The 23635-nt window shown below is 37.1% G+C and overlaps 1 long non-coding RNA gene across 1 annotated transcript; it reads left to right on the top strand.

Moving 5' to 3' along the window:
* Positions 1-1697: 1697 nt before the first annotated feature.
* On the top strand, positions 1698-23262 carry LOC112651631 (uncharacterized). Its single transcript, XR_003130937.3, has 3 exons — positions 1698-1996; positions 20806-20885; positions 22577-23262. It is a non-coding gene; the product is annotated as an uncharacterized LOC112651631 (long non-coding RNA).
* Positions 23263-23635: the final 373 nt, after the last annotated feature.

Here is a 23635-nt window from a genome sequence, read left to right as displayed (position 1 = left end):
TATTTGTCTTTCTCTGTCTTACTTAGCAAAATACCCTCAAAGTCTATCCATGTTGTTGCAAATGGAGGAACGTCCTTCTTTCTCAAGGAGTATTGTTCCATTTTGTGTATATATATATATATATATATTTATTTATTTATATTTACTGCATCTTTTTTATCAATTTATCTGTTGACAGATACTTAGGTCATTTTCATTATCTTGTAAATGTGAATAACACTATAATGAACATGGGTGTATAGATATTTCTTTAGGATATTGATTTCAGTTCCTTCAGATATGTACCAGGAAGTAAGATTGTTGGATCATATGGTAGTTCAATTTGTAATTTTTTGAGGTAGTGCCATACTGTCTTCTATAATGCTTCTACCATTTTACATTCCCACAACATTGTATAAGGGTTCCCTTTTCTCTATATCCTTGCCAACATTTGTTCTCTCTTGTCTTTGATAGATGTCACTCTAACAGATGTGAGGTGATATTGTGGTTTTGATTTACATTTCTCTGATTAGTGATGTTGAACATTTTTTCATATATCTATTGGCCATTTGTATGTCTTCTTTGGTAAAATGCCTATTTAGGTCCTTTGCCTATTTTTAAATTGTATTATTAACTTTTTTGCTATTGAATTGTACTACTTCTTTGTATATTTTGGATATGAAACCTATATCAGATATTTGGTCTGTGAATATTTCCTCTCATTCCATAGGTTGCCATTTCAATTTATTAATTGTCCTTTGCTGTGCAGAAGCCTTTTAGTTTAATGTAATCTCACTTGTTTATTTTAGTTTGGTGTCTTATCTAAGAAATCATTGACAATACCAATGTCAATAATCTTTTCCCCTATGTTTTCTTCTTGGAGTCTTATAGTTTCAGGTCTCACAGTTCAGTCTTTTACCAATTTCAAGTAATTTTTGTGAGTGGTAAAAGATAGTGGTCCAGTTCCTTATTTTGTGTATGGATATCTGGTTTTCACAACACCATTTATTGAAGAGACTGTCCTTTCCCCATTGTGTGTTCTTTTTTTAAAAAAAGTTTATTTATTTATTCATGAGAGATGCATAGAGAGAGGCAGAGACATAGGCAAAGGAAGAAGCAGGCTCCCTGCAGGGACTCTATCCCAGGACTCTGGAATCATGACCTGAGCCAAAGGCAGACACTCAACTACTGAGCCACCCAGGTGCCCCCCACATTGTGTGTTTTTGATGCCCTTGTCAATAATCAGTTGAACATATATGCATGGGTTATATCTGGACTCTGTCTTCTGTTCCACTGGTCTATGTGCCTTCTGTTGTTCTGGTCAAATCTAAGGGGAAAAAATCCACAAGGATAATAACAAATGGCAAAATACTTGTCTTTCTGACACGGAAACATGAAGGATTCTGGGAACTGGAGTGACTGGCCCCTCTATGAGTTACAACTCAGCTCCAGCTGGCTGTCACTGTACAGGAATGTAGGTCCTATCATGCCAGATCTCCTAATTGTTCAAGAGAAGTCAGAAACTCAGAAACACTTGTGAAATATCCAGATTTTTAAATGTTCACAATGAATTCAGATTTCTTAAAAACAGTAGGCAAGCCAATACTGGCAAAGCAAAGAGAACACATCTGCAAGTTGTATTGTACACACAGGCCACTGGTTTGCTTTCTCTGTTATAGGTTCTGCTCTTTTTCCTCCAAAATCTTTGAGCAGTGTTTTCCTGAGAGAGGTGCAAGACTTGGAGGAGTGCATAGTAACATGAGAAGCCACTGAGTTTTTCACTTAGGATTCTCTTCACTTTCTATCTCTAAAGGAAGTAGTTTAAGACTTATTCATGTATTTTTGTGTGTGTGCATGTATATATGTTTGCTTGTATGTTTGCTAAGGATCCAGAAAGAGACCTAATTTAAAAGAAACAAACAAATACTACATTGGCTTTCCTCAGAAACTATGAAGAAAAACAAATTAATTATCCAAATAGATGTCTTTTGCTGATGGATGGCGATATTTGAACATGGTAAGTAGAATTTCTCAAAAAGTCTTCTTAAATCAGCAAGAAGGGACTATACGACTTTTATTTTTTTCTTTGTATAAAATTATTGTGTCCCTTGACCAGATTTCCGTTGGCCTTGATGATTAGTTGGCTATTTTAGTTGTTCATCGTGTCAGCCTTTAGTAAGAGCCTCTTCTGAATGGGACTCGCTATGTCATAACTGTATAAAATATTCATTAATATGAAGCTTTTAATGGATTTGTTTGGAATGAACTTAAGTGGAGGGAGCCACTACTGATTTGTGGAGCAGGAAGGCTGTTTCAGGACTGTGTCTACCCCAAGTCCTGCCTTGTTGGACAAGCCTTTCCATCTGCCACTGAGCCCATTCTGATAGGGGTTTTCAGGACTAGAAATTCTATTCCTTTTGCATGAATGTGTTCCAACTTCATGTTTTTTATGTTGTGTTCGATGGAGGTATGCTACAGCTTTTCTGAATTATACTAAAGTACTTTTGCCATATAGAATTAATTGCTGAGCATGTGAATGCTCAAGCTCTGAAATTAGACAAATTTAGCTTTGAATCTTGGCTTTGCCATCTACTAATTGTGTGGCCCTCAGGCAAGTATCTTAACATCTCTGAGCCTTAGCTTCATCATCTTTTAAACTAGAGCAATGCTAGTATTTAATTCACACAGTATTTGAAAATTGAATGGGGATAGTTTGCAAGGTAATCTAGTGCCTGAGATGTACTAAAAACTTATTAGCTTTAGGGGTGCCTGGGTGCTTTAGTCAGTTAAGTATCTGCCTTTAGCTCAGGTCATGACCCCAGGGTTCTGGGATAGAGCCTCTTGCTCAGTGGGGAGTCTGCTTCTCTTTCTCTCCCTCCCCCTGACTTGTGCTCACTCTCTCTCTCTTTCTCAAATAAGTAAATGAATAAAATCTTTAAAAAAGCTTATTAAGGTTAGCCATTATTCTCTGGTAGGCATCCAGCTGCTACCACATATCTGGGTCCATTTGAAGTTTGTTTGGAACCTTCTGCTAGACAAATGCTATTTCGTTCCTAATCATGCCAACCCTGACAGTAGAGCAGGTATAACCAAGCACTTAAAATGAATGAAAGAAATACGGACCAGACAGGTTAAATGAAACCATCAAGATTACTGTGCAAGGTGATGATGGGACCTGGGAATAGAATTAAATATTTTGACTCCTTCCTCAGCATTAATTCCAATCTTTTATATCAGATTAAAAGCTTTTCTTTTCTTTTTCTTTTTTGTATCTAGAGTACATCTGAACCTGAAATCATACCATTGTTTTTGTTTTGGCTTTTGTTTTAAAGGGGTGGGGAGGGGCAGAAGGAGAGAGAGAATCTTAAGCAGACTTCCCACTGAGCTCAGAGCCCAATGCAGGGCTTGATCTCACAACCCTGGGATCATGAACTGAGCTGAACAGGAGTTGAATGTTTTAGCTGATTGAGCCACCCAGGCACCCCTGAAATCATGCCATTGTGATCTCTACTATTTAATTTCTGTCTGTGCACCTCTGTACTTTTTAGTCCTGAGCACTCACCTTCTTTCCAACCTTTTGAAATATGGTTACATGAGATAAATAATAATAATAAATCCTCCCTATCTTAACATTACCAACCTCAAAATCTGGACTCTTGAGGCCCATACCAAGCATCCAGCAAGGATGCTGTCCCTTTAGCCAATCCCATGCCATTATCTCCCAGTTCTGAACACTGTGTATATGTTAGGGACCTGTAACCCATTTGGGGAGTGATCTTGGGCAGATGTCTTCACTTTTTGGGTTTTTGTTTCTCTATTCTTAAAGTGGAAAGATTATTAAAGATTATTAATTTATTAATAAGGGAATAATACTTTCCTATAAAGGTATGGAAGACATTTAGCAATGATCAACTTTGCATGTTGCCCTCCGGGGCTGGGTGGGGCTCAGGCTTTATTTTCATAATCTTCAAACTGAAGTCACAAACAATTTTCATAAGATTGCTAGAATAATGAAACAGCTGTTTCTCAGGGAAGGGTCCAGTGAAGTGGCAGGGATGGAGCAACCACATGGGAATGGGCCGGAGGCTGCTTCAAATAGACTCTTCCTTGGTGTCTCAGTCCTGGGAGGGAAAATATGCTCATCAAGATCCTGATTAAGCAGGGATTGCCAACGGCACTCTTTGTAACCAGGCAAACAAGAGCTCCCCCCTCCTTCTTCTGTTCTTAAAACAAAAATCTATCAAGATTTAATCACATTGCTTTATCTCCAGGATCTAACCTCTGAGTGTTCATGAGAACAGTTTGCTTTGTCTCCAGGCCCTAAGGCATGTGCCTCAATGGGAGCCATGGTCCCTTTAGGGCTTTGACTTGAGTAGAAGAAGCAAAGATTGCTTTTTGTTCCCCTTTGACTCTCTTCTGAATTAACATGAAATTGAAGATGACTGTAGTTAGGGGAAAAAAAAAAAAGGAATGAGAGAGAGAACAATGAGGAAAGGAGCCAGGGAAGAAGACTGGGAAAGCCAGTGTAAAGAGTGTGTCTTAGAACCCAGGGGAAGCTCTGTGTTCATCAAGCTGATAGTTCCCTTCCAGGCCATCAGCAAAATGAAAATGCCTCACCTAACCACATTTAAATCCTTTCATCCGGTCCCAAAAACCTTTCTCTGGCGAGTGCACTTTGGAGTATGAATTCCTCCAAATTGATTATTTTGGTGTATGTGGATGCCATCTCCCACACACCTTTGGTCGCCCTTCCATTGTAATGGACTTTTCTGGGGCTTCATGACTAAATAGTACCAGCACAAAGGGGGCTGCATCTGAATGTGTAATTGAGAAACAACACAGACACTGATGTCTCAGTATTAATTAATGGAATTTGATGTTTATTGCTGTCATGTCAGCCAATCATTTTTTCAGAAAATTAATTAAGTAGTGGGTAGGAGTTTAGCAGCTCCCTACACAAGGCCGAGGGCTGATTGGGAGCCTTTGGGACTAGGGAAGGGAACTACATCTGTGGTTTAAATTGTGTGTGAGCTTTGTCTAAAACCACAGACTTAGATTCTAACTCTGAGAGAATTGAGAGGAATGTGGGGAAGGGGTCTTTGCTGCCTCTCACCTTTAATCACTCCTTACTTTTGTCACTGCGTTGTTCCTTCTTATCTCCTTCCACTGTTTATCCCTGCTCTGTGAGGAGTAAATCTACCTATTTGCCCTCAGAGATCAAGTGTGGAATAAACAGTGGCAAATGAATTCTCATAAGAAAAATCTTGGTAAGGCTTAGTCAGATGCAGTTACCAGATGGCTTGTATTAGACAGAAAGGCCTGGATTTCAGTATTATGTCCTTCTAAAATGTCCCTCATTAGCATTTCTGGATGTTTCTTTCTTTTCTTCTTCCTTCCTCCATCTCTGTTCTTTACTCTTCTTTTTTTCTTTTTTCTTTTTTTCTGGTTGAACAGAAATTACATTCATTTCAAGTTTTTGAATAACATCATTTTCTGATTATGAACTGAAATGACATATATTCATTTAAGAAAATGATTAAAAACAGAAAAATGTAAAAAGTATGCCAACTAAGGAGTAATAACGTTTGAGTGTTTACCAGGTGACAAGCTCTGTGCTAAATGCTCTATGTATATGATTGCATTTATTCATTTTAACAATCATGTTAAGAAGATACTGTTGTTATCTGTGTTTTGTAGATGAGAAAATTGAAAGATTTAAGTTAAGTAGCTTTTCCAAAGTCTGCTAAGGAGTTAGCACAGACTTTGAACCAAGGCAGTCTGATTCCAAAGTCTATGTTCTTATCATATGCTCTACTGTCTTGCGCTGGGCTGTCTCAAGTGCTAGGCACTTGGGCTAGGCATATACATCAAGATAGAGGCTACCAACTCAGGAGGTCTCCAGTCACTCAGACCAGTTCTCCTGGGAGACATTTATTCTGGAAAACTCACTACCCTCCAAACTCAGGCTCTCTGCTTTATACGCTCAGAGGCCTGTTTTTATAGGAATGAATTAACATTAATTGGATTTGTAGTAACTGCTATGGTACCCAGGATATTAAGATTGTTAGCTTACAAGAGCAAGGCCACAGTCTAGAAGGAGTTGTACTCACCTTTCAGTTCATTCTTACCTTGTAGTAAGGCTGCAGGACAAGCTAACCAACAACTGTTTTCTTGGACTAGGTGCCTGGAATCAGTGCAGGGGAACTCATTTAACTAACTGAGCTATCTTTTCAGTACTACCCCTTTCCTCTCCTCTCTACATCCCTCATTATAAGAGTAATGGAAACCCTAATACACTGATACACTAAGCCAAGGCCATCTCTCCCCTTTATCAATAGTCCCATTACTTCCTACCCTCCATTTCATGACACATCCTTATGTAGATTTCTTACTACACTGTTAGGTTATAGTCAAGTCGTGTTGGATTGGGAGCCATTCTATCTTCTAAAAGTGGTTTTGTAGATCTCTGCCCAGGTCTGCTAACTGCTCACTTAAAGCTCATCTTTCAAAGGGCTCTATTTTTTAAAAAAATTATTGATGTATACTTTACATATCATAAAACTTACTCATTTTAAGTGTACAGGTGAGAGAATTTTAGGAAGTTTACGAGGTTGTGCTTGTCATAACACATTCATCAGCTCAATAAGGTCCATAATGCCTGTTTACATAATCTCTGTTCCCATCCCCATTTCAAATAAATAAAATCCTATAGTATTATGGTCTTTTGTGTCTGGCTTCTTTTAGAGGTTACAATAATGTTTTGGAGATCTATCCATTTTGTAGCATGTATCATTATGCATTCCTTTTTATATGTTCTATTGTATGGATATGCCATATTTTGTTGATGGATATTTGAGTTGTTTCCATTTTTTAGCTATTATGAATAATGCTGCTGTGAACATTTATGGTAGGTCTTTGTGTGGCCACATGTTGCCATTTCTCTTGGGCAGATACCAATGAGTGGAATTGCTGGGTTATATGGTAAATTTACATTTAACTTCTTAAGAAGCATCCAACATATTTTCCAAAGTGACTACATCAGAGGGCAGTTTTGTTGCTCGAATTTCCAAGCTATTGGCATATCCATCATGCTAGCTCCTCAGGACTTATAATAAAAAGAATAAAAATGACCCATAATCTTATCCCTATTAACATTTTAATGATATATATATAAAATTATTATTTTAAGTATATTTTATAAACATAAATGTGTAAAACTTTATTTCATATATAATAGAAAATATGTTTATATATGTATATCTGTATTTTATGTCAAAAACTATATGTTTAATACAGATGTGTATATGAAAATTATATAAGAAGATTTTATATATATGCATATACATATACATACTTAGGATCACATTATATTAATAATTGAACTTCTTTGGGATTATAGTCATTTATGTTATTAAATATGAAGTTTTATTTTTAATATCTTTATAATCTCCACATGAATATACCATAATTTTTAAAACCATTGTCCTGTTTTTGAACTTTCAGGTTGTGCTTTTACTCTAAATCGTAATTTAAATATGCTATACTTTTATTTATTTATTTTAAAGATTTTATTTATTTATTCATGAAAGATACACAGAGAGAGGCAGAAGCAGAAACATAAGCAGAGGGAGAGGCAGGCCCCTCAGGGAGCCCGATGCAGGACTTGATCCCAGAACCCTGGGATCACACCCTGAGCTGAAGGCAGATGCTCAACTGCTGAGCCACCCAGGCATCCCTAAATATGCTTTACTTTTAATCTGGGGTGAAATTTTTAGCTGATCTTCTTCTAATGTTTTTCTTTAATATTTTATCCCTATGACCTCTTCACCAAATTTTCCCTCTGTGTTGTCTCTTATGAAGTACATATATGCAGCTTGGTCCCTTTACCAGAGGAATAATTTAGAAAGCAAACTTCTATTTAAAATGTATCCATATCTGGGATGCCTGGGTGGCTCAGTGATTGAGTGCCTGCCTTCAGCTCAGGGAGTGATGCCGGGATCCTGGGATGGAGTCCTATATCAGGCTCCCTGAGGAGCCTGCCTCTCCCTCTGCCTATGTCTCTGCCTCTCTCTCTGTGTGTCTCTCATGAATAAATAAACGAAATCTTTAAATAAAATAAAATAAAAGTGTATCCATTTCTAATAATATCAAAGCTATTGATCAATTCAGTTAAAAAACCAAAAGCAAGTAAGATGGTAAGTGAGGATAGAGAGATTGGCTAAAAATTCTACTCTGTGGTAGAATTTTATTTATACTTTGTCAGAGGATGGTAAAAAGGAGGTTACTTTTTAAGATTCTCACAGAATGTGGACATTTTAAGAATGTCTTAATTTAAAACACTAAAGGCTGCATAATGTCTTTAGTGGTCTTCTAACATACTGCAACCTGTAAACTAGTTTCTACATAAGTCTTCCTACCTCTAGAATAAATCATAAATGCAGGTCTAATCCTGTAGTTGTTTAGTTCTCTCTATACGATCATTCAAGATCCGTCATGATCTCCCACTCTACTGCACAGAACTTACCCAACCTGAGAAATTGTTCTATAAGAAGAGACTCAATCTCTCAACTTTTTTCTTTTGTTAAAAAAATTACAGTGTTATTGAGGTATAATTCAAAAACCAAAAATGTCACCCTTTTAGAGTATATACTTTTGTGGTTTTAAGTACATTCATAGAGTCATGCAGCCATCATCACTATCTAAAGAACATTTTCATTTTTATTACTATGAAAAGAAACTCCAATACCTCCTTGTTCCCCTCTCCCTCTGACTCCTGGCAACCACTAATCTGCTCTCTGCTTCTAAAAATGTGCCTATTCTGGACATTTACATAGACGGAATCATACAGTCTGTGGCTTTTTGTATCTGACTTCTTTTGCTTAGTAAGTTTTTAAGATTCATCCACATTGTAGCATGTGTCAGTACGTTACCCATTTTCCAGGCCAAATATTTCATTAAATAGTTACACTACTTGGTTTTATTCATCTATCACTTGGTGATTTCACTTTTTGACTATTTGTATAATGCTTCCATGAATACGTATATACAAGATTTTGGTTGACATATTTTGGAAGTTTTTCATACAGCACAGGTTGAGTGAATAGCTATCATTTGGGAAAATAGCAAATTTATATAGTAGAGAATAAGTAAAACTGGAATTAGGTTATGTGTTTCAAAAAGATAACCTGCCTTTGACTTACTTTTTTCTTCTGAAAAGAGTTTATTCCCTTGAAACCTTTCTGTAGCAGTGTGTACAAGGCAAGAATTAGTAACTCCTTGAAGAACTTCCTCGTGCTCAAAATTTTCTAAAAGAGAAGCAATGTCAACAACAAAAAGAGAGAGGGAAAATTTCTTGGAATCAGGAGAGAAATGTTGTGGCAAAATGATTGATCTGTTAAAACTGGGTTGGACCTACTGCTATGTATTTGTTCACTCAGGATGCACTGCTTTTTTTTTTCCTCTTGCTGCTGTTGACCAGAGCTAGAAATGACAGAGATGGTGAGGAGAGAGCTCACCATTCTAAGAGTGACCAACTGAGTACATTCAGAATTAACACACAGGATGAAGTAACTCTCTGATGAGTATGATGCTAACTCTGAAGTATATGGGGGATTTTTTACCCACCAAATTTTCAAGTCTAAACACTATAGTATAATAGAAGACAAAACTACTCAAAAGTACATGGATATAAAATGAGCATGAAGAAAAATTTTCACCACCCATCTCCTCCTCTACGTATCTTCAGCAATTCTCCTTGCTCTCAAATTTGAATGTACATCAAAATAACCTAGAGTGCTTTTAATACATTTATTATTAAGTCCCTCCCCAGACTTTCTGATTCAGTAGATTTCTAACAAATTTCCAGGTAATTTTAATGCTGTTGATATAGGGATATTACTGCAAGAGCCCCTGCTCTAAAATTGCCATGCTAATTTCAACTGTATGCCATAAAATTCCCTTTACCTCAAGGCTGGTTTTATTTGGCTGCATGGATAGCAATCTGGTTAAACAATTCTCCTTGAAAGCTGACTAAGTTTGCTTATTTTTGTATTCACAGTATCTAGTATAAAGACCTGTAAGTAAGTGCTTATGTCTTTGAGTGAATGGATGGAACTAATCTATACTAAGGTATCAGTGATCTGTAGAAACTTAATGTATTACCTTTCTGGGATATTTAAGTTTTAAAGGAAGATCAATATAAAATGAGTTAATCTTTATGTTATGAAAATATCACCAAAAACCACACAACCTAATTTTTAAAATGTATAGAAGTTTTGAGAGACATCTCACCAGAGATGATATTTGGATGGCAACTCAGCATATGAAAAGATATTCAACATTAATCATCAGAGAATTACATTAGAACCATGATGAGATACACAATTCTTGCCTTGTACACACTGCTACACTCCTGTTGGAATAGCTAAAAACAAACAAAAAACCTGGACAATATCAAGTGCTGACAAGGATGTGGAATAGCTGGAACTATCATATGTTGCTAGCAAAAATGCACATGTTACAGTCACATTGGAAAATAGTTTGGCAGTTTCTCATAAAATTAAATTTACTGTATGACCCAGCAATTCTATTCCTAGGTATTTACATAACTGAAATAAAAATCCGTATTCACAAAAGTACTGTACACAAAGGTTGATAGCAGTTTTATTCATAGTCATCAAAAACTGGAAACAATCCAAATGCCCCTCAGCTGGTAAATGGATTAACAAACTGTAGAACATCTCTACAACAGAATATTATTCATCAGAAAAAAAAGAATGTATTAGTGAGACACACAAAAACATGGATGAATTTCAAATGCATTATGCTAAGTGAAAGAAGACTTGAAGGAATACACATGATATGATTGCATTTTATATGACATTATAGAAAAAGGTAAATTAATAGGAACAGAGAATGATCTGTGTCAGAATTTAGGAGTTAGGAGTGGGTGACAACAATGGGTTGGCATGAGAGAATTTGTGGGGGGAGGATGGAAGTGCTTTTATCTTGATTGTTGTAGTGGGTATACACCTATATGGCTTTATTAAAACACATAGTACTATATACCACAAAGAGTGTATTTTATTGCATGCAAATTGTAAGTAACTATTTGAAAAAAATAGTATCACTACAGATCTATTTAGAGAGAAACAGGGTATGAAGCTTGAAGTTTCATGGGTTAGGGGACAGCTGACCTTGGTTAGGTATGGCTTGACCAAGTAGTTGCAGTGAGTGGTTTGCTGTCAGTAACAAGAGCTAGTAAATAGTGATTTAACTTTTTAGGGCATCAAGGAGCACTTAGGAATGCCAGGAAGAGAAGTGGCCAATAAAAGAAATAATCTTTCAGAATAGAAGTGAGGTCATAGTGTAGCTACTTCAGTTGTGAATTGTTTGACGAGAAAGGGGCCAATGACAGATTGATTCTTATGAAGAAGATAGGGAAGGAAAAAAATCCCATAAAGAGTAGAATGAAAATGTTCTTCCTTGAGTGATTATCCAGAGCAGCATTATAGATTCCAAAGGGAATATACTCGGTGGTCCTCACTGAAAATACTCCACCAACCGCCTTATAGACTGCTTGTTCTGTGGAGGAAGCAAATAAGGGTTTAGCTAAGGGTACAAGTCAGAAAGACCTAGATGAATATCAAGTCTGCCTTTTACAAGTTTAGAGCCCTTGTAAAAACCCCTATGCTTTTTTGATTTTTAGTTTCTCCAACTATAAAACAGGGTTAACAATAGCACATGTCTTTGAGTATTGAGAAAATTAAATGAGATAATGCATGTACAGCATTGATAATGCCTGGAAGCACTCAATAGGAAGCACTCAATAATTTACAGTGAGCGTCACATTTCTGCCTGATTTTAGGAACATGCTTATGCTTATTTTTTCAAGTTCCTACTTGTATTTAATTTTTTTTTTTGGCAGCCTCTCATCAATAGAAGATTCTCAAGCCTTAGAAGCATCATCTTACTGCCTAGAGTATATATACAGAGAGAGAATTTGAAGAGAGACATCTTATTCCCTTAAACATAAAATCTTTTATACTCAATACAAAGAACCTTCAAAAGCAAGCTGTGACTTCCTCGCTCCAGAACTGGTTAACCTGTTGGGATATTTGGTAGATGAATTCTGCACCACGCTCTTTCCTTTACTACGCAGTAGACTGGGAGGCAGCAGCTGCTCTCTATGCTCTTCTTCCAACACAGAAAACCAATCTCCCAGCACCAGGGGAGACCATTAAAAAGGGAAAAAATGCAAATGTCCAACACTGATTAGTTTTGCCAGCTGCTCTTCTTCCTCCAGAATTAATGGATTGGCCACTGTAGCTGCAAAGTCCATTGGACAGTCTGAGTTTTTTTTTTTTTTTTTTTAAAGAAATGGTATTAAAAAATAAATAATCCTTTCTAGGTCAAACCTGTCCAAAAAGTTGACAAATGGAAGGAGGGTTTAAATAAAAAGAAGAGATAGATAATAGATCTTTATTGGACTGTTTCTGAAAATATGTTTGACCCTGGGGAAAGTCTGTTTATTTTAAACACGGGATTGCAAACTCAGATATTTTGGAGAGGCCATGGTAGTTATGTAAATGAGTGAGGGAGCATCTGGGTGTGAGGCAATAGGGAATAGGGGTGACTATGGGTCTATTTTTTTACAACTATGAGAAGACATTTGAATAAAAAAGTGTTTCACTTTTTTCTTAACTCTGTTCTGGAAGGGAAAATAAAGAATGTATGATGATAAATGACAATTAGCGCAACCTCAGAGATGTGGAGCAATCTTGGTTCTGATCTTGGTTATATGGTAGACTGAAGAAGTCCATGCCACAACTGAATTGAATAGCTTTTATTTAGCTCTGACCAGCTATTGTTGGTCAAGAATGTGAGGGCAGCTTCGTAAATATTTAGTTATTTAAAAGCACCCTAAATCTCAATTTTGGTGTTTTTTCTCAAAATCACATCCCAGTTCTGACAATTTTAGTGCTGAAAATTCATTCCATTATGAAAAATTATCATCTGGACAAAAACACGACATGTCTTTATGTTACTTTTAGCCAGTGGCTATCAATAGAGACCTCTGTTTGACAACTACTATAGTACAACTTTTTGATAGATGGAGATCAACGGTAGAAACAATGTAAATTATGTTATAAATAATCTCTTACTGATCTTCAAAAGGACTGTGAATTAAAATGGTATTATAAAGTATGAAGTTATTTATTAAAGAATTATTCTAAAAACAAAAGATGGGAGACTAGATATTTACTAATAAGAGATGGCTACATAAATTATATTACAGCCAAACAATACTATGTAGCTATTAAAAATGAGGGAACTCTATCTACAGTACTAACATGAAACACATGCTAAAATACATCATTAAGTAAAAAAAAAGAGTGCAGAAAATTGTGTAAAGCATGCTGCTGTTTTATTTTTTAAAGCATGATATATACATACTATACATACCATATAAATACATATGATATATAAATTATGCCCTATTTAAATAAAATATATAATGATATGTAAGATACAATCTCTGGAAGAATGTGAAATGAAAAATTAACATTGGCAACTCTCTCTTGGAAGAAGCTGGAGCCTGGAGAACTAAGGACAGAAATGGGGGAAATGTACTTTTTCTTTCATGTGTATTTGGTAACATTTGAATTTTTTACCACATGTATATATTTTCCATTCAAAATAAATGCAATTCTAAAAAAACAACTGGGCAGCTTGGGTGGCTCAGAAGTTTAGTGCCACCTTCGGGCCAGGGCATGATCCTGGAGACCCTGGATCGAGTCCCATGTCTGGCTCCCTTCATGGAGCCTGCTTCTCCCTCCACCTGTGTCTCTGCCTCTCTCTCTTTCTCTGTTTCTCATGGGTAAATAAATAAAACCTTGGGCAGCCCCGCTGGCTCAGTGGTTTGGTGGGGTCTTCCGTCCAGGGCATGATCCTGGAGACCTGGGATCGAGTCCAACTTGGGGTCCCTGCTTGAAGCCTATTTCTCCCTCTGCCTGTGTCTCTGCCTCTCTCTCTCTCTCATGAATAAAAATAAATAAATAAATAAATAAATAAATAAATAAATAATAAAATCTAAGAAAACCCAAAAACAACAACAACAACAACAACAAATTCTAATTCATAGGAAATTGCCTCTTCCAAAAAGGTAGTAGTAGGGTAGGAATGAGTTGTCATAATAGTAAAGAGGGTGGACAATTTTTAGGAAATGCCGTAGCTAGTAGGTGCTTCATCATCTTTCCACCACATGCTTCTGATGGACAATTATGTTGGCTTCAATGGATGGTCACAGATTTTAGTATGAAACAGAACATAGTCACAGAAATTATTAATTTTTATTATCAAACTCAATAGGATCTTATCCACAAAGCACCAAGTGGATACAATGGCAATTCAAGTGCATGGAACTTGCTAGCAGCTGGGTTTTCCTACCATTCTCTCCTTCTTTGTTATCTATGTAGTCTTCTTTGGGATATGCTTATATCCTCAGAAATGTCCCAGTCATGCCCACTTCCTTGTCATGATCCTGAGTTTGGCTCATTTATGAGCATGATTAGTGTCAGCTATTGGCTTTACTAACTGATTTAGTGTTTCCTAGCATATACTTGGATTTGCTTGAGGTTGTCTGGGCTCTGTTGCAAATAAGCACCTCTTGTGAGGATGATGAATGGACTTTCTTCATTTTATTATTTTAATCTTTATATATAGCTAGATAGACATGGATATGGAAATAAATATGAATAAAGATATAGTTTTACATACACATGAAAGAACATCATAGAAACTGACAATGATGACTGCCTTTGGGGAGAGAACCTGAAATGTGCTCTTTTTATGCTCAATAAACTAATTGTGGAATTGACAAACTGTATTTCCTATATGGCAGATGCTGCACATAAGATGAGAAAAGGAGAAATGACCTAGTTTGAGATATATAAACTTTATCTGTTGAGGAAAACAGAAATAAGTAAAACTTCTAATTAGTTAAGGGAAAGTTAGATAATTTAATAAGTGATATTAAGACCTTGGGTAACCATGTAAAGAAATGTATATCCCTATCTCACTCCTTTCACCAAAATAAATTTGTGGAGCACAGAGATTGGAATGGTCCTTAAGATCCTTGTCTCTTGGTACTCATACCTTTGGGTAATCCCTTTGGAAGGATCAGTGGCTTTCTTCTAACCATTGGAATGTGATAAAGATGGATTGTATGTGATCACGAATGTGTAATTACATAATGATGTAATGCTCCTCTTGCTAGAGTCTCTCTCTTTTTTACTTTGATGAGAGAGGATGCCATGAATCCTATAGCATCAGGAAATGAATTTGGACAATAGTCTGAGGGGGCTTGCAAGTGAATCTTTCCCCAGTTGAGCTTCTGATGAGAACACAGAACACAGGTTTTGGTTTCTGGCCAAAACCTTCATCAGAGGCTATAAACTCTAAACAAATAATCCAGTTAAATAATGCCCAACTCCTGATCCACAGAAGCTGTAAGATAATAAATGTGTGTTGTTTTAAGCTGCTAAGTTTGTGGTAATTTGTTATCCAGCAATGGAAAACTAACACAGTTCCATATGGACTAATGGATTAATTATAAAAAGGAAAGAAATAAAACATACAAATAACTAAAAGAAAATGTAGTGGAATGCTTTTGTAATCTTGAAGTGCAAACGATACTTCTAAAGAAGAAATAAATCCACAAAACCATACACACACACACACACACACAAAGACTGACAAATTTGACCACATAAAGTGTTTAAAATTCAACATGGAAAAAAATACTATACTATATCTCCTTAATTCTTCAGTGTTTGCAAATAAAGAAACAAAATCATCAATCAAAAGAAAAATGAACCAAAAATATTAACAATAGGTTCAAAGAAAGAGAAACATAAATGTCTTTAGCATTTAAGAAAATGCTTAGCCTTACAATTAAAGAAGTACAAATTTTCAAAAATTAGATTTCATTTTTCACTTGACAGATTCATGAAGATAAAAAACTTGATAACACCAGGGAAACAGATATGCATATGCAATTGCTTGGAATATAAACTGGTGCAACTTTGGATAACATAAATAAAAATTTGTAGCATACATTTGCCAGTCTTTGTGTACAAAGTCACTCAACAGTCATGTCCACACACATGTAGTCTCCTGATCTTTGAATAGTGAATCTAGAAATAACCAAAATACATTGGTAGAAGGCCTATTAAGTAAATTCAGGGGTAGCATACTATGAAAAAATTGTCTTCTGTATATAAGTCATGATAAAAAATAATTTATGTGCTCTATGAAGTTAAAAAATCAACAATTCACACGTTGTATGCAGATATTTTGTTCTAACTTTTTAAAAAGGGTTCATGTACGTGTGTACATTGGAAAATAAGAGTGTACATGAATTTGACTTCAGCCTAGGAAAGCGTCAACATGGGTATGGATAGCTAGACATGCATACCCCTACAATCATATATTCTAGAAAGTAGTAGACAAGATGAAAGATTTAAAAAATTATTATAGTCACAAGAAGGGATGCCTGGGAAAAGAAGACCAGCAAGATAGGGAGGAGTAATCAGATCTTAGAGGTCATTCAGTTAGGGAATCAGTGTATCCTGGTAGTTCATTGTTCTAGCAAGCAGAGAATTCCAGATGTGCCTAATTCTGGAGCAAAAGCTGTTTGTTTTCTGTGAAATCAATGGACAGCAGATACTGTGTTAGGCATTGGGGTGGGGGGTCTAGGGAAGTACAAGAAAGAATAGAAATTGGTCTCTATAGTCTAGCAGAAAAATTTTAAACATGAAATTAAATAAATATTACATATCAGAATATTATATAATAGTATTTGTGTATGCATTGAATTCAAGCTTCTTGTAATAATCTATTCCCTGGAGTCTAAATTTGTCATCAAGTTCTAGGTAGTAGTTTTCACTTACATTCTCTTATTTGATCTTTTCAACTAATTTTTAAGGGAGTCTCAATACTCCTATTTTGTAGGTGGGATTCATACAGGTAAAGCTCTTCTTTTTAAAGACCTTAGAAAGTGGTCTCAGGATCTGGGAGGAAACATGGGGATGAGGGAGAAACATGGGTGCAGAAGATTAAGGAAAGATTGAATCCAGCTATGGAAACCAATTCTTAGATACCTCAACCAGTCTACAAAATAATCTTGCCTCAAACATGCTCATTTTCTGTATCCTCTAGCTTCACAAATATTTTTTTAACTCCTCTTATGAGCTCAGATTGTGGTTCTAGGATATAGGGATAGAGTGAACTAGACAGACATATTTGTTGCTCTCTTTTGAATAGAGTATTCTAGAAAGGTAGATAGAGAATGAGGGAGTAACAAATAAATGTAAGATTCTAGAAGAAGAGATAGAGAATAAGAGTAACACAGAAACAAGATTTTGATAAGTATTTTAAAAAAGAGTGACACAAGACAAGAAGACAGAGATTAGTTGTGGGGAGGAGGAATGGGAAAAGTGGTCTTTTAGATAAAGACTCTATGAGGGGGAGTCATCTGAGGAAAATCTGAATGAAAGAGAGAGCATCATGGGAAAATCTGAGAGAAAAGCTCAAGGGCAAAAGTGGTGGGATAGTCATAAGCTTTCCTTGTTGAGAGAGCAGCAAGGCCTCTAGCATGGATAGGCTGAGGTGGGCACGGGAGAAAGTACAAGGAAATAAGCTCAAAGGGTATGCAGAGGCCAGATCACATAGATTATTGTAGGGCATGATGAGGAGCTTGGATTGTTTCAAAAAGTTGGAAGTAGAGAAGAGATAGATTTTGATTCTTGTTTAGGAAAGATGGCTCTGCAGTGGGGAGAAGAGATGATATGTAAGACTGGAAGCAGGGAGCTGTTAGGAGACCATCTCAGGTGACAGGTGGTGGGAGCTATGAGGAGGGTGGAGGCAGGCATGGGGAAGACAAGTGGCCAGATATTAGAGGTAGAATCTATAGGATTGTTTAATGGATGTGATATACAAGCAATGATGAATAATGAAAAGTATAAGGTTGACTCAGATTTTTGGCCTAAGCAACTAACTAGTGCCAGTCATGAGATGGCAAAGGCCAAACAATTGTACATCTCTGCTTAAGCACTTGCTGATTCCACATCACAGGCAGACTCAGCATGGTCTCTAGGCCCTTCCCATAATCTCCCTGACTTGCCTTTCCAGGCTTATCTCTAGCTCCTCTGTTTTCCTCCCTGTGTTCTCTAGCCACCCCCTTGTTCTCCTGTACACCCTGCTGCTTCTTGCATTTATGCTTTTGCTTATGCTCACTGCTCACTACAGAATTCTTGGTCTCCTTATTGTTCATGCCTCAACTCAGGTATCATGTCCTCAGGAAAGAAGTTTCTGATTTCCCAACTAATATTATACTGTATGTTAACTATTTGGAATTTAAATAAAAATTTGGAGAAAAAAAATGATAAAGAAGACCAGGGTCCAGAGACCTGGACTTGTTCATTGAAACCTCAGAACTGAACTTAGAGGGCAGCCGGGGTGGCTTAGCAGTTTAGCGCCACCTTCCTCCCAGGGCATGATCCTGGAGATCTGGGATGGAGTCCCACCTCAGGTTCTCTGCAGGGAACCTGCTTCTCCCTCTTCCTATGTCTCTGCCTCTCTCTCTCTCTCTCTCTCTCTCTGTGTGTCTCTCATGAATAAATAAATAAAAATCTTAAAAAAAAGATAAAAAAAAAACAAACTTAGAACTTTGGACTTGGACACTGGAGATCTTGAGAAACTTTGAATATTTACCAAGTAATTTCACTTAACATAATACCCTCTAGTTTCATACACATCATTGCAAATGGCAAGAATTTTTTTTTATGCCTAAATAACATTCCCTTGTATATATATACCCAACTTATTTATCTATTTATCAGTTGATGGATATTTGGGTGCTTTCCATAATTTGGGTATTGTTGATGCTGCTACTATAACATCAGGGTACACGTGCTCCTTCGAATCAGTATTTTTGTATCCTTTGGGTAAGTACCTAGTAGTGCAATTGTTGGGTCATAGGGTAGTGCTATTTTTAACTTTCTGAGGAATGTCCATCTGTTTTCCAGAGTGGCTGTACCAGTTTGCATTCCAACAATGTAAGAGGGTTCCCTTTTATCCACATCCTGGCCAACAATTCTAGTTCCCTGTGTTGTTAATTTTAGCCATTCTGACAGGTGTGAGGTGGTGTCTTATGGTTTTGATTTGTATTTCCCTAATGATGAGTGATGTTGAGCATCTTTTCATGTGTCTGTTGTCTATCTGTATGTCTTCATTGGAAAAATGTCCTTTCATTCTTTTGCTCATTTCTTAACTGAGTTATTTATTTTGGGGCTGTTGAGTTTGATTAGTTCTTTAGAGATTTTGGAAACTCTTTATCAAATATGTCATTCACAAATATCTTCTCCTATTCCAAAAGTTACCTTTTAGTTTTGTTGCTTGTTTCCTTCACTGTGTCAAAGCCTTTTATCTTGATGAAGTTCCAATAATTAATATTTGCTTTTGTTTTCCTTGCCTCTGGAGACATGTCTAGTAAGAAATTGCTACAGCTGAGGTCAAAGAGGTTGCTGCCTAAGTTCTCCTCTAGGATTTTGATGGTTTCCTGTCTCACATTTATGTCTTTCATCCATTTTAATTTATTTTGTGCATGGTATGAGAAAGTGGTCCAGTTTCATTCTTTTTATGTTACTGTTCGATTTTCCCAACACCATTTGTTGAAGAGACTGTCTTTTTTCCATTGGATATTCTTTCCTGCTTTGTCGAAGATTAGTTGACCATATAGTTGTGGGTCTATTTCTGGGTTCTCTGTTCTGTTCCACTGATTTATGTGTCTTTTTTTGTGCCAGAACCATACTGTCTTGATGACTACAGTTTTGTGGAATAGCTTGAAGTCTGGAATTGTGCCTTCAGCTTTGCTTTTCTTTTTTAATATGGCTTTGGCTATTTGAGGTCTTTTGTGGTTCCATACGAATTTTAGGATTGTTTGTTCTAGCTTTGCGAAAAATGCTGGTGGAATTCTTTTTTAATTTATTTATTCCTGAGAGATACAGAAAGAGAGAGGCAGAGACAAAGGCAGAGGGAGAAGCAGGCTCCCTGTGGAGAGTCTGAAGCAGGGCTTGATTCTGTAACTTTGGAATCACGCCCTGAGCTGAAGGTAGATGCTCAACCACTGAACCACCCAGGCATTCCTCCTAGTGGTATGTTGATAGGAATTGTATTAAATATGAGGATTGCTTTGGGTAGTATAGACATTTTAACAATATTTTTTCTTCTAATCTGTGAGCATCCCTTAAAACATTTTTGCCCAGATGATAATGCCAGTACATCAGCTTCTTCCCACAGTACTCTTTGTTGTATATTAGAGTTTTGTATGAACATTTACTTAGGTAAAATATCAGAGTCTTTAGTCACTGACAAATACCATGCACTTAATTATAAAAAGGTTTCACATGCAAAGTGACCAGGAGGCATGGGCAGTGTGGAGGGAAACTACAGGATCCTCTAGAGGACATTCATGTACTATACTGTATGACATTTAGCTGTCAACACAACCTACCCATGTGCTTCCTAAGTTTGATCATACCTAAATTCAACCAGTTCATTTTCCTTCTTGCATGTCTGTGGAGTTCACTTCCTGTCTAAATTCTTTTTGACTTGAACTTGGTGATTTGCACTGAGGTACTTCCTTAATGAGGCTACTCTGGAGAAAGGATTAGCTCATTTCTGTTCCAATTTGGGATTTAAAAGAAAATAAATAGTATTTGACAAGCCTTCTTTCCTTCTTTTTTTCCACGTTTTCCAATATAGAACACCTACCATCCATGAAACATCTTGGAAGATGGAAGAGAATAAGAACTGGACCCCGCCCTCAAGGAAACTATGATCAGGTAGGGAATTTGGCATGCACTCATGATGGTAGCTATGATACAAAGGCAAATGTGAGAGATGCCTGGGTAGCTCAGTCAAGTGGGCATTTGCCTTTGGCTCACGTCATGATCCCAGGGTCCTGGGATGGAGCCTTACATCAGGCTCCCTGCTCAGTGGAAAGTCTGCTTCTTCCTCTCCCTCTGCCTGCCACTCCACCTGCTTGTGCTCACTGGTTCTCTCTCTCTCTCTCTCTCTCTCTCTCTCTCTCTAACAATTAAAATACAATCTTAAAAGAAAAGAAGACGAAGGCAAATGTGAAAAAAAGAGGGATAGCACAAGCAAGATTTAGATTTAGGGAGAACTCATGGGAGGGAGACTGGGCTTCTACTGGGTTGATAAAGGATGCCTTCATGAAGCAGGTGGTTTTTGAGCTGTACTAATGGATAAATGAGAGGTTGCCAATATTTTTTTTTTCTCATACGAAATTACCACAGGTCTTATAGAAAAAAAATAGGGAAATGTAAATAAAAGAGGAAAGTGAGATATATATGCCTGTGTGGCTCATTTTGTTGAGCATCTGACTCTTAGTTTTGACTCAGGTCATGATCTCAGGATTGTGAGATCGAGCCCCACGTTGGGCTCTGTGCTCAGTGCAGAGTCTACCAGAGATTCTTTCCCCTTCCCTGTCCCTTACTCTCTACTCCTTCCCCTTGCTCTGTCTCTTTCTCCTTATCTCTCTCTCTCAAATAAGTAAATAAAATCATAAAAGAAGAAGAAAGTGAGTCATGTTTTGTGTTAGATGCAATTACCCCAATATCTTTTCTCTCCTTCTAATTACATAGCCTTGATTACATTCAAGGTGGCAATGTATCCCCCCAAAAAGACTATACTACCCAGAAATAATTGTGACAGACATATTATCCATGAAATTAAATTCTGGCCAATGAGATATAAGTGAAAAGGTGTGGAACCTCCAGGAAGGATCCTTAAGAGAAATGACTTCACTGGGAGATTAGGCCTTCTTGCCCTGACCCATTTTTCTTTCTTGACACCTGGAATATAAAAGTGATGGTTAAATCTCCAGCAGTCAAGGTAGACCAGGAATTCACTTTGAGGACTTCCATATATATTAGTCAGAATAGACTCGTTTATGCTACAATAAGAACAATCCCCAAATCTCAGTGGCTTTATACTTCTTCCACACATAAATGTCTAATAGACTTCAGCAAAGACTGAAGGGCTGACAGTGGGCTGTCACTGGCTGGTGGAGGAAGCCTCCTCTTGACTTGTGCTTTTAAAAAATCACAACAGTATGTGGAAGGGCATATGTAAAGAATTGTGCACTAGCCCTTAAAGCTTCTGCATGCAAGGAATACATGCCACTTCTCCTCACAGTTCATTTGTAAAGCAAGTTATGTGTCTCTCCAAAATTCAAAGGAGGAGGGAAGTGCAATCCTACCATGTGCTTGAAATGATAGAAGAAAAGGCTATTAGTAACTAAAAATAATGACTTCTGTACTATGTGCTAAGATAAGGAGTAGAAAAGTTGGAATGCTCCTGAATTCCTAATGACTTTGAGAATTATACCAATCCTGATTTCTTCCACTTGAATGAATGCACCCCTACATGTTTAAATTATTGTAATTTTTGGTTTTCTGTCACAGGGAGCCAGATCTAATCCTAACAGATTCATTTCTCCCTCACTATTCAGGCAACCAGTATTATTTGATGGATGTACTGGAGGGGAGACATGAGTCTTTGAGTGCCTTCCATGCTTTCAGAAGCTTCTGAGAACCGCAGCCATAGCAGCACCTGGCATGTACATTCCAGGTTTGTGTTATGTGATCATGCCACCCTGCACATGAATAATTGGATCAAGGCTACAGGCACCTGTCTATTGGCTGAGCAGACCACTAGCCATGAAATGGCCTCACCTGATAGCTCTTCCCAGTGCATGGGCTCCATATTGGGTGATGACTAAGTGAGTGAGTCAGACCCTCCCATTCATGTTTTGAATTTGAGACACACAAATGACAGTAGAAAGACACTGAGAGATCAGCAGAGGCTGAGAGAAGCTGCATTCATTATATCAATCCCTGGACTATCTGACTACCTCTTTCAGAACATTATCACAGTTTTGAAACAGTCAGTAGGGGGTTCAGTTCCCTATGAAGTCTGGCTGTGTCAATGCTGAGATTTTTCTTGCTCTTCCTTTCTTCTTTATGTGCTATACAATAAATTTCCTATAATATGATAAAAAATTAGAGACTGACCAACACAGTGTGTCCTCTTTATATGTTCTATATTGTACCTACTGATGGTTTTTTAAATAGTACTTTCACTTAACCGTATATCATGACCATCCTTCAATGCAATTAAATATTTTTTACAACAGTATATGACTGGTGTATAGTATCCTATAGTATAACTCTATTATTTAATCAATCCCTCACCATTGGATATTTTGGTCATCAACTGTGTTTTTGTGTATTTGTTCTACTTTTATGGTTTTTTTTTTTTAAAGATTTATTTATCTACTCAGAGAGAGAGAAAGGCAGAGACACAGGCAGAGACAGAAGCAGACACCATGCAGGAAGCCCGATGTGGGACTCGATCCCGGGTCTCCAGGATCACACCCCAGGCTGCAGGAGGCACCAAACCGCTGCACCACCGGGGCTGCCCTTGTTTTACTTTTATATGCAGCCTCAAACTCAACATCTCAAGTTAAATATTTGCATAAATCCATGATATTTTTATAGGTAGGAGTCTG

The sequence above is a fragment of the Canis lupus genome, chromosome 4 (assembly GCF_003254725.2).
Source record: "Canis lupus dingo isolate Sandy chromosome 4, ASM325472v2, whole genome shotgun sequence".
Classification (NCBI taxonomy): Eukaryota; Metazoa; Chordata; class Mammalia; order Carnivora; family Canidae; genus Canis; species Canis lupus.
This window is presented reverse-complemented; position numbering and strand designations above follow the sequence as displayed.